This window comes from Humulus lupulus, chromosome 8 (assembly GCF_963169125.1).
Source record: "Humulus lupulus chromosome 8, drHumLupu1.1, whole genome shotgun sequence".
Classification (NCBI taxonomy): domain Eukaryota; kingdom Viridiplantae; phylum Streptophyta; class Magnoliopsida; order Rosales; family Cannabaceae; genus Humulus; species Humulus lupulus.
In genome coordinates this window covers 95,822,878-95,832,125 of record NC_084800.1, presented here as the reverse complement: position 1 = coordinate 95,832,125, position 9,248 = coordinate 95,822,878, and the positions used below count along the sequence as shown (strand labels likewise).

The 9,248-nt window shown below is 36.0% G+C and overlaps 1 non-coding gene across 1 annotated transcript; it reads right to left on the bottom strand.

Moving 5' to 3' along the window:
• Positions 1-6,595: 6,595 nt before the first annotated feature.
• LOC133798986 (small nucleolar RNA R71) lies at positions 6,596-6,702 on the bottom strand. The gene has a single exon (XR_009876196.1). It is a non-coding gene; the product is annotated as a small nucleolar RNA R71 (small nucleolar RNA).
• Between the last annotated feature and the right edge of the window lie 2,546 nt (positions 6,703-9,248).

The window sequence follows — 9,248 nt, the reverse complement described above, 5'->3', positions numbered from 1 at the left end:
GGTTCCTAACACCTTCCCAGTTCCAGGTCCTGATAGGAGGCCTCGTCGTATTTCTATGGGTCGTCCAGGAGGTAGTGAAGCCTGAAAGTCTTATCTAGAGTGCCCTAGGTGTAAGAGGCATCACTTGGGAGAGTGTAGGGAAAAGGTCTAGTTCTCATGTAGAGCAATGGGTCATCTTAAAAGGATTGCCCTAAGGCAAGAAAAGAAGAACCCAGAAAGGTAGACAGCTCGTCCCCTGATCGAGTGTTCGCATTGACTCAAGCAAAAGCTGAGGCTTCTCCCTCAGTTGTTACAGGTCAGCTTCTTAGTGCTGGAACCCCTTATAATGTGTTGATTGATTCTAGTGCTACACATTCTTTTGTTGCTAGTAGTGTTATTGATAGACTGTGTAGACCTTGTGATTTTTATGCTGTGGGGTTTGGTACTTTATTACCCACTGGAGAGTTAGTGGTATCCAGGAGATGGGTCAGATCTTTGCCAGTGACAGTGGAGGGTAGAGAGATATCAGTGGATTTAATAGAATTGGTTATGACTGAATTTGATATGATATTGGGTATGGATTGGTTGGCAAAGTATGGGGCAACCATTGATTGCAGAAGGAAGATGGTCACCTTTGAGCCTGAAGGTGAGGATCCTTTTCTGTTTGTTGGTGTTGTGCATGGACCTCGCATTCCTATGATTTCTGCATTGAGGGCTATGGATTTATTGCAAGGAGGTTGCATTGGATTCTTAGCCAGTGTGGTTGATACCACTCAGGTCGTGCCAGTGAGACCAGAGGATACCAGGTTAGTTTGTGAGTTTCTGGATGCGTTTCCAAACGATTTGCGAGGGTTGCCACCGCATAGAGAAATTGAGTTTGTTATAGAACTGGCACCAGGGACGGAGCCAGTGTCTAGAGCGCCTTACAGAATAGCCCCAGCTGAGTTAAAAGAATTAAAAGTGCAGTTGCAAGAACTGTTGGATTTGGGTTTTATCAGACCTAGCTTCTCACCTTGGGGTGCGCCAGTCTTATTTGTAAAGAAGAAAGATGGTTCTCTGAGAATGTGTATTGATTACAGGGAACTGCATAAGTTGGCAATTAAGAATAAGTATCCTTTGCCAAGGATAGATGATCTGTTCGATCAGTTGCAGGGTAAGAAGGTATTCTCAAAGATAGACCTTCGTTCTGGTTATCATCAGTTGAGGGTCAAGGAAGGAGATATACCCAAGACTGCTTTTCGTACCAGGTATGGGCATTATGAGTTCCTAGTTATGTCATTTGGATTGACTAATGCCCCTGCTGCTTTTATGGATCTGATGAACAAGGTGTTCAAAGATTATTTGGACCAGTTTGTGATTGTTTTTATTGATGACATTCTGGTATATTCTTAGTCAGAGTCAGAACATGAATATCACTTGAGATTGGTTCTACAGAGACTGAGGGAACATAGACTGTTTGCTAAGTTCAAGAAATGTGAGTTCTGGTTATCTCATGTATCCTTTCTTGGGCATATTGTTAGTAAGGAGGGGATTATGGTAGATCCATCAAAGATTGAAGCGGTCAGAGATTGGCCAAGGCCAAAGAATGCTTCTGAGGTTAGAAGTTTCCTTGGATTGGCATGTTACCATAGGTGTTTCATGGAAGGGTTCTCAAAGATAGCTACTGCATTGACTGAGCTGACATGCAAGAGTCAGAAGTTTGTGTGGTCAGATAAATGTGAGAACAGCTTCCAGGAACTGAAGCAGCAGTTGATTACAGCTCCGATTCTGAGTCTTCCAACAGATCAGGAGAAGTTTGTGATTTATTGTGATGCTTCTCATCAGGGTTTGGGCTGTGTTCTGATGCAATCAGAGAATGTAATTGCCTATGCTTCTCGGCAGTTGAAGGAGTATGAAAAGAGATATCCCACTCATGATTTAGAGTTAGCAGCGGTGGTCTTTGCTTTGAAGATATGGAGGCATTATCTAAATGGGAGAATTGGATTTCATTGAAACTTGTTTCATTACATGCCTATATGCATTGTACTACTTGTGCAATTGGAAAATCCAAACATATGCATTATCCTAGTTCCACTCTCCATGCCAACTTTGTTTTAGAACTTGTCCATATCGATGTATGGGGGCCAACCCCCATTCCATCTCGTGATGGTTTTTGCTACTATGTGTTATGATTAGGTAACCGCTAAAGGACTAAAAGCTAAACCGTTCTCAAGGGTCGTTCTTTTGTTCATTCTAGCTCGAATCAAAGGTAAGAAAACTGCACCCCAAGTGTGACATGCATGGATATTCGTGAGGCATGTTGGTTATGTAATATGGACATGGATTGAATATAGAATGCTTAGCATAAGTTGCTCACTTGTGCATAGTACTGACTCATTATTCAGGTTTGACAAAGGTGCTAGTATCAACTGTGAAGCTGTAACTTATTAGTCAGGTTCGGCAGTGGTACTGGGCGCTGGTCACGTTGCACTGACTTATCAGTCAGAATTGGCAAAGGTGTTAGCATCAACTGTGAAGTTGGGACTTATTAGTCAGGTTCGGCAGTGATACTGGACACTGGTCACGTAGCGCTGACTCATTAGTCAGAACGGCCTTAGCGTGGATCACGCAAGCCAACAGAGATTAGATCTAATCGACTATTAGCATTAAATGACTCGAAGAGCATTAATGCAAGACCGACCCCGAGGGTCGATGACTGAGATAAGCACTTGGAGGCTAGTGGCTTACCTAGCAGCCACTCTCCCTCTTGAATCATGTGATGTTCACTCATTGGTTTGAAAGCGTTATGTTCAGTGTGATTATAATGATAATCATGTGATAATGTTTATGAAAAGTGTTATGTTTTCTTGCTGGGCTTTGGCTCATGGGTGCTATGTGGTGCAGGTAAAGGGAAAGAAAAGCTCACCTAGCCTTGAGTGGAGAGTTGATGTGGTGATGTGTACATATGCGGCCGTTTGACCACCATGGCCAAGGAGTTCTCAGAGGAACTAGGGAGTGATAACTCTACAAAATAGAGTTATTTTACCACTTTTTATGTGCTAATTGTTGCTTAATTCTTGAGTTTTTAAGTAATTTATTAAGTTTTTAAGTAATTTTGAATTTATTAGGCTTAATTTAATTTTATAGATTTTTGTGTGTTGTTTATAGTTATTTTGTTGTAAAATATTGTAGCTAATTATTTGAATTATTATTATTTAGTTTGAGGTAAAAAATGTTGTATGTTTGAATTTAAATGTTAAATATAAATTAAGTTATAATTAATATTTTCAAAGAATTAACTCGACTTATTTTATAGTGGAAATATTTTATTATGATTTAGTTTATGTTTATTTTGTTAGGGAATTTGGTGTATTTTTGCTCTTGAAAAAGCAAGAAAAATGAAAAAAAAAATATGGTGGTTCAAGGAAAAGAAAGGAGAAGAAAGTTGGCATTTTCCAAGGCCCAGCTGCCAGCACCAGGCCCGCCAGGCCCACTGCCACCTCCACCAGCACAACCCAAAACAGCCCCACGGCTCAGCATAGATCTCCACTTGCCATGCCTGCCATGCAATTGTGTCTTCCCAGCCTTCACCAATGTTCAGAAGATTTTGGAATATATCATCATGCCATCACAAGCCAACTGCTCCCAGCCGTAGCCCACGGTCAGGCCCAAGTTCCAGCCTTCAGCATCCACGAAGCCTCAGCACACCACCTGTCCCACTTTCCCTTCAGCAAGTGCCTCACCAAAACCACCTCCCATCAACTTCTTCATATGCATCCCTCACGCCTGAAGCCTAAGCCATCAACAAAGCAGCCCCAACGTGGGCCAGCCCAGTCCGCAAGGCCCAACTACTGCCTGGCCTCCTACTCGGGCCTCTTCAACCAGCAAGCTTGGCCCAAATGCCTGACCCAATTTGCACTCTGCCACAGCCACAAAAAGACCAAAAAGTGACATTTTTAGTTCCAATATTTTTCACTAAAATATCAATTCACATTTCCCTATTTTTCTTACCTAAATAAACATTCCTAATTCATTTTTTTACCCTAACTTTTCACTAATCTTTTACCCAACCAAACATTTCATCTTTCCAATACTCTTACACTTACTCTATTTATCCTACCACTTCCCAACACAATTAAATTAATCAATTTATTTATTTTAATTTGATTAATTTAATCTCCATATTTTGCCTATAAATAGAGTATTGTAAGACCATTTGGGGAAGCTCTTCTTCTTCATCTTTTTTTTCAATATCTTCTACACATTTTTCTCTCTTCTTTTCACTAGTTTCTCTCTACCATTTTCATCTTTTGAAGAACATGTCAAGTATGTTATTTTGTCATTTTTATCTAGTTATGAGCTTCTCATCTTTTTCAAAGGTTATTAAGATGATGATGAAGCAAAATGTAACTACATAGTATTTTTTATTGTATGTTGATTTCCCATTTGTGTAACATTGTTTATAGATTTTTCTATCAAAGATATGCATTTTTCATCTATTATTGAGTGTTAAAGCATATTACACTTAGTTCTTCATTATGCAAAAATATGATATTCTTTGATTAAATGTTTTCATTAAATTGTTCACATCTAATTCTTAGAGCATAAGTATCATATTTTGCCTAAACATAATCTCTTTGATTTTTTGTAGTTTCATTAGGTTGTAACACAACTAATGCTTAGAAATTATATCTTATATAAGTGAAGAAAAATCCTACATTTTTGAAAGAGTAACTTGTGCTTGAATAGAAAATATATTTTGAAAAAATATATAGTGTGATTTATTTCAACTATATCAAAACTTGGGAATCAATATACTTATAAATACTATTGAACTTGCATTTTGTGGAATCTAAAATCTTAATAATCTTATTTTACTTATCTTATTTGAAAACCATTTTTCTATTTAATCTTAAATCTCTTTATTACTTGTCTTTTATTTTTCTAAAACAAAATCTCATCAAATATTTGGAACTAGGTTAGAATATTATTGCTTTGTATGAAATAGTTTCTTTTGATGTTAGTCAACCCCCATGGGTTCGACCTCGTACTTACATGAACATTATATTCCGAAACGATTCGTGCACTTGCGAGTTTAAATATTAAAACATCCCGTTTTGGGTCCAACAAGTTTTTGGCGCCGTTGCCGGGGAGTTGCAAGAAAGAAACGATCTTTCTACAAGGTAAGTAACATTCTTCTACTAGTTATTTTATTTTTTTTTATTTGCACAATTATCTTTAAAAAAAAAGTAAAATATATATATCTATAAAAAAAATCGAAAAAAAAGAGTAAAAATCGAAAAGAAAAAAAGAAAGTTATACATATATTTATTTATATTGTTATATATATTATATTATATATATATATCTTGGTAGTTGATGGCATTTAGTGCCTCCTACTTACTTATTAGTTGAGTGCATTAGTGCCTCCTAACCCTTTTTCTTTTTCCTTTACTTTTTATGTTCTTTTAGTTGAGTGCATTTATGCCTCCTAAATACTTGATAGTTGAGTGCAATTTTTGCCTCCTACATACTTGAGCAATCTATCTCTTCTAGTGATGACATTAGTGCCTCCTAGCTTCTTTTTTTTTTCTTAGTTGATGGCATTAGTGCCTCCTAAGTTTTATTATTATTATCATTATTATTATTAATGTTGGTTGATGGCATTAGTGCCTCCTAATTTTATTTTTTGTTGATCATTTAGTTGATGGCATAAGTGCCTCCTAATTTTTATATAACTATTTACTATTGCTATTGCTATTGTCATTTTTTTTTCTTAATTATCGCATTTAGTTAGTTGTAATTTTTTTTTTGTTTAAGAAAATACTTGTAAAAAAAAAAACTAAAAAACAAAGCTTGTTCTTTCAACATAAGCAATTTTTGCTTATAGGAAATTTGGCAAAGTTCCCATCCACGCTTATTAATTAACCTCGGGGAGTTGTTATTAAGTTGTGAGTAAGTGGAATCAAATAGGCCTGGGAACAAGTTAAACAAAAAAAAAAAAATCATAAAAATCAACAAAAATATATATATATAAATATTATAATCTCTTCTTGTTATAAGTATGCTCTGTGGTTGCGGTTCTAACTGATCTTCCACATCAGAAATTTGTTTTCTTGTGATTATTTGTGTTACTTGGTGAAATTTGTGACATTGTATGCATCATTGGCATCGTAATTCAAAAAATCGTTTGGTGAAAAAATCAGTGCATTTACGTGAAATTGAAAGTGTTTTTGAAAGTTTAAGCATAATGGAACAAGAACCTAATGTTGTGCAAGAAAAAACTCTTCTTGAATACTTTTCACCTATTTCATCTAATGCTCCGTCATGCATTGTTTTGCCCACTACTAATGCCACTCATTTTGAACTTAAACCATCAATCATTCAATTGTTACCATCATTTTATGGTTTAGAAAGAGAGGATCCATACATGCATGTAAAAGACTTTTTGGAAATTTGCTCAACCTTTCGTTTTCAAAAATTTTCAGATGAGTCGGTTAAACTTAGGTTGTTTCCTTTTTCTTTAAAAGATAGCGCCAAAGCTTGGTTAAACTCACTTCCAACTGGAACCATCACTACTTGGGATCAACTTTTTAATAAATTTCTTGCTAAATTTTTCCCCATGTCCAAAACTGATAGTTTAAGAAGCGAAATCTCCAAATTTTATCAAAAAGACAACGAAGAATTTTATGAATGTTGGGAAAGATTTAAAGATTTATTATTAAAATGTCCCCACCATGGTTTTGAAAAATGGAGACTTGTAAAGTATTTTTATGATGGTTTAACCCCTTCAAACCGACAAATGATTCAATCTATGCATACTGGAAAATTTTTAAAATTGCAAGGGCAAGAGGCTTGAGACGCTCTTGAAGAATTGTCTGTTAATTCACAACAGTGGAATTACTCTGAGCCTAGGTCTAGAGCCAACCCTTCACCGAAAAGAGAAGGAAAATATGAAATAAAAGAAGAAAGTGATTTAAGAACATCATTTGATAAATTAGCAAGAAAAGTAGAAGCCTTAGTAATAAGTCAATCTATGAATTCTCATGTGCAACCTAAAAAAGATGTTTGTTCTTTATGTGCTAGTTCATGTCATAATGCTCAATCATGTCCTTCTTTTATTGAAACATTTTCTGAAGAGGCTAATGCTTTACATTCATATGGAAAACCTTCTTCTGATAGCCCATTTTCCAACACATACAATCCAAATTGGAGAAACCATCCTAATTTTTCATGGAGACAAAACCAACCACAAATGAATCAAGGAAACCAATTCCACATGCCAAATCCAAATCATGCCCAACCAAGTCAACCTTACCCTCCACAAAGAAAACCTTCTTTAGAAGACACCTTACAACAATTCATGCAATCCACCCAACAAATCTTACAAAATCAGTCTCAATCCATTGCCAAACTCAAGACACAATTGGGTCAACTTGCTAGTGCTGTAACCGAGAGAGAAAAAGGAAGATTTCCTAGCCAACCCATCCCAAATCCTAAAGGCCAATATGAAATAGGAACTCCTAGTCATAAAGAAGAAGCTAAGTCTATCTCAACTCTTAGGTCCGGAAAACAAATTGTCAAACCCGATTACATACCTGAAGTTGAAAAAGACCAAAGCCAACCTCAGAGTTCCAACACAAATGACCTTTCAAAAGATGATGCTCAAATCCTTCCTTCCATCCCAAAAGCTCCTTTTCCACAAAGATTAATTCCACTCAAGAAAGGCAACCAATATAGTGACATCTTAGAAGTTTTCAAACAAGTAAGCATCAACATTCCTTTCTTAGATGCCATTAAACAAATTCCTGCCTATTCTAAATTCTTAAAAGACCTTTGCACTGTTAAAAGAAACACAAATGTTCCAAAAAAGGCGTTTTTAACTGAACAAGTTAGCTCCATAATTCAATATAAAAGCCTTGTGAAATATAAAGATCCCGGTTGTCCAACAATTTCATGCATCATTGGCAATCATTTTATCAACAAAGCTTTACTTGATTTAGGATCTAGTGTGAATTTACTGCCTTATTCTGTGTATAAGCAACTTGGTCTAGGAGAATTAAAACCAACTTCTATAACACTTCAATTAGCCGATCATTCAGTGAAAATCCCTAGAGGTATTATAGATGATGTTTTAATTAAAGTGGATAAATTCTATTTCCCTGTGGACTTTATTGTTCTTGACACTCAACCTGTTGAAAATGCTCATGCTCAAATACCCATCATTCTAGGTAGACCTTTTTTAGCTACATCTAATGCAATTATCAACTGTCGTAATGGTGTATTGAAATTATCTTTTGGAAAAATGACTGTTGAATTAAATGTTTTTAATGTTGCTAAATCTGTTGAGTGTGAGGAAGTGCATGAAGTTAACATGATAGAGAGTATGTGTGAAGATGATGGAAATGACTTATTTGATTTTTGTGAAAAATACTTTGGTATGAACTTGCATATTGATGATTTTAATGATGATGTGAATTCCTTGTTAGAGTCTATACCCTTGAATGAAACCAAAGTTGAACCCTTTTCACCCTTAGATCATGTTCAATCAATTTCCGAGTCTCCAAAGTTAGACCTTAAACCTTTACCAGAAAATTTAAAATATGCTTTTCTAGGAGAGTCTGAAACCTTGCCTGTTATCATAGCATCTGCTTTAGATAAAGAACAAGAAGATAAATTGTTAGATGTCCTTAGAAAACATAAGGAAGCCATAGGTTGGACTATTGGAGACATCAAGGGAATTAGCCCATCCATATGCATGCATAGAATCCATCTAGAAGAAAATGCTAAAACCTCTCGGGAATGTCAAAGAAGGTTAAATCCAAATATGAAAGAGGTTGTTAGAGAAGAAGTACTTAAACTGTTAGATGTAGGTATCATTTACCCTATTTCTGATAGTCAATGGGTTAGTCCAGTTCAAGTAGTGCCTAAAAAGTCTGGGATCACAGTTGTCGAAAATGAGAAAAATGAATTAATCCCTACTCGAGTACAAACGGGGTGGAGAGTGTGTATAGACTATAGGAAGCTAAATAATGTTACTAGAAAAGACCACTTTCCTTTACCCTTTATTGATCAAATGCTTGAACGTTTAGCTGGCCATGCATATTATTGTTTTCTTGATGGTTATTCGGGATATAACCAAATCCCCATTGCCCCTGAAGATCAAGAAAAGACTACCTTCACTTGCCCTTTTGGAACCTTTGCATATCGTCGCATGCCTTTTGGTCTTTGTAATGCTCCTGCAACTTTTCAAAGATGTATGATTGCAATATTTTCTGATATGGTTGAAA